The sequence below is a fragment of the Orycteropus afer genome, unplaced genomic scaffold (assembly GCF_000298275.1).
Source record: "Orycteropus afer afer isolate SDZICR_OR568_19922 unplaced genomic scaffold, OryAfe1.0 scaffold00012, whole genome shotgun sequence".
NCBI lineage: Eukaryota > Metazoa > Chordata > Mammalia > Tubulidentata > Orycteropodidae > Orycteropus > Orycteropus afer.
In genome coordinates this window covers 4,460,234-4,462,760 of record NW_006921599.1, presented here as the reverse complement: position 1 = coordinate 4,462,760, position 2,527 = coordinate 4,460,234, and the positions used below count along the sequence as shown (strand labels likewise).

Sequence of the window (2,527 nt, the reverse complement as noted above, 5' to 3'; positions counted from 1 at the left end):
GGGTTTGAACTGCTTACCTTCTGGTTAGAAGTCAGATGCTTTAGGCACTATGAAATCTATAAAATCCATGATCTGTTGTAGCTACACGATGATTAACTCATTGAGCCAGGGCTGCACTGACCCCTTAAGTTCTATGTTTGAGGGAGTAGGGAAGTGGGAAGTGAAGGAGGCAGTCAAGTGCTAATCATCTGATCATTTCTCGTGAGCTGGGCTATGAGTTGCTTACAAAGCTACAATTGCCACTTTTCTCCTACAGCTTCTGACTTCCCAGTCCCTCTCTGAAATGTCTCTGCAGGGAAAAGGCAACTCCATCAAAACGCCCCTAATCATTTTGACTTCACTCTGGATCTAATAAAGGCTGAGGGGTAGCTGTAGAGTAGTTGGCTGCAGAAACTTGGCCTCCTGCCTGGAGGTTGTTTGGCCTCTTCTCTCCACTTATTTCTTAGATGATGAATCTCTGTCACTTCATTGCTCCTTTGACTTTTCAAAAGCTCTGACTCAAACACACTGGCTATGTGTCTATGAATGATGACTAAGCGGAGATCTAGGTGTCGATCTCATGCACCACTCAGAAGAAATGACCACTTTTAACTTGCTTCTCTTACAGGATTATAGTCAAATAGGATTTCTTAAAAAGGTTTTTGACTCACAGTTCAGTCCTCCACATCTATTCCTCCACATATATCTTTTCTAATGAAACACAATTTAAAAAACTGCATATATTTTGTTTGTTTGTTTCCTATGAACCAAAATATATCTTTTCATCTCTTCTCAGTAAGCACAAGGTGAGGTATGGCAACGGTGGAGGGAAGGTGGAAGAAGTTGTATCATGTGCAACATCCCATATTTTGTTTTTTCAGTTTCGAATTTTATTTCATTAAAAGATGAATAAATTATATAGTTTGAATGTTATTAAATTTATCTCAAATATAGGTTTACATAGGGGATAAACAGATACAGAATTTCAAGTAACTTATGTTACTATCCGGCATCCATTTAATAAATACACTCCTTTCATCCACGAAAAGCATTGAAAGCAATTTTTTTCTCTCATTCAACATAAAAGCTAGATGCGAACTTTGATGTAAATTTTTTTATTTCATTGTCAACTCAGATACTGAAGCTGGTACACACAAAAGTTCACAGTTAAAGACGCAAACTAAAAGCTTCCTGTTTCTCTCAGATACAAAATGGAAGCCTCTGTTCATGTCTCTCACAGGAATACCACAGAGTTGATTCTCATCCCAAGTTACTTCTTTTCCTTCTCTTTTCCTTTTTTTATATCCTTCTTCTTGCTGAAGATTTTGATCACCAGTTCTTCTTTTTTTATGTCCTTGTTTTTAGTTTAAGTATCATTTCTCCTGCATACAACATTACTGACTTAAGTGATGGAAACTACAAGACAGAAGCTGCTATCATCCTATTTGAGCTGCACCCAGGCTGTGCTCCTATACTAATCACAATTCCATTCTCTACAGTACATTTTATTTTTTTCAAGCAATGCATTAAGCCCAACTGCTTAGCACACTTCTTAAATCTCTGTAGCTGTAGGATTTTCATCAGCCTTATTTATGAGGAAAAGGATCTCTGGTGGCACAGTACCTAAGGCATTTGACTGCTAACCAGTAGGTTGGTGGTTCAAATTCATCAGATGCTCCATGTAAGGAAGATAGGGCAATCTACTTCCATAAAGATTTACCACCTTGGAAACCCAATGGGAGTTGCTGTGAGTCAGAATCAACTCAGTGGCAGTGAATTTGTTTTTTGTAATTTTATTTATGAGTGAAGGAGTTCTGGTGATGCAGCGGTTAAAGAATGCAGCTACTAAACAGGTCAGTGGTTGGAACCCACTAGCAGCTCCAGTGGGGAAAGATGAGGGTGTCTGCTTTCTTAAAATTTACAGACTTAGAAGCCCTATGGGGGCAGTCCTACTCTGTCCTATAGAATTGCTGTGTTAAAATCAACTCCATGGCAGTGAGTTTTGGTGAGTCATTTATGGGGATGCACTCCCCTCTGAGATGGTCTTCTTCTTATTGAAATAAGCAGGGTAGATACAAATGACCCTGTCCTGATCAGCAGGGGACAGTGCAGTGGTGCAAGCCATTTCAACCAGGACCACACAGCCTCAGCTTGGAACTCACAGAGAGAAAAATGGTTGGAACTCAGTGCTAAGAGAGGCCAAGACCCTCAACATTCCATACTTTTAAAAAAATATTTGCTGTTGGAATTTAAAAATCTCTCTACCCAACTATGAGTTCAAAGAGGTTGGGAAAAGTTTATTGTCAACGGTCCAGTTTATAAAGTTCTAGAGAAATGTTCCATATGGGGAAAATAAGGCCAAGCAAAGCAAATGGAGGCTTCCTCTATGAGAAGTGGGAAAAGGGCTTTGGAAGAAACCAAATGAGAAAGGCAACTGAAAAGAAAAGTATTTCCAGGAGGCAAAAAGCATTAGCTTAGGTATGTGCATGCACACACACACACATGCACATATGTGAACATACATGCACACACATGAACACACAGACAT

At 39.4% G+C, this 2,527-nt stretch overlaps 1 pseudogene; it reads right to left on the bottom strand.

Annotated features, from left to right (window-relative positions):
* Window positions 1-1,094: 1,094 nt before the first annotated feature.
* Window positions 1,095-2,104, bottom strand: LOC103206723 (annotated as a pseudogene).
* Between the last annotated feature and the right edge of the window lie 423 nt (window positions 2,105-2,527).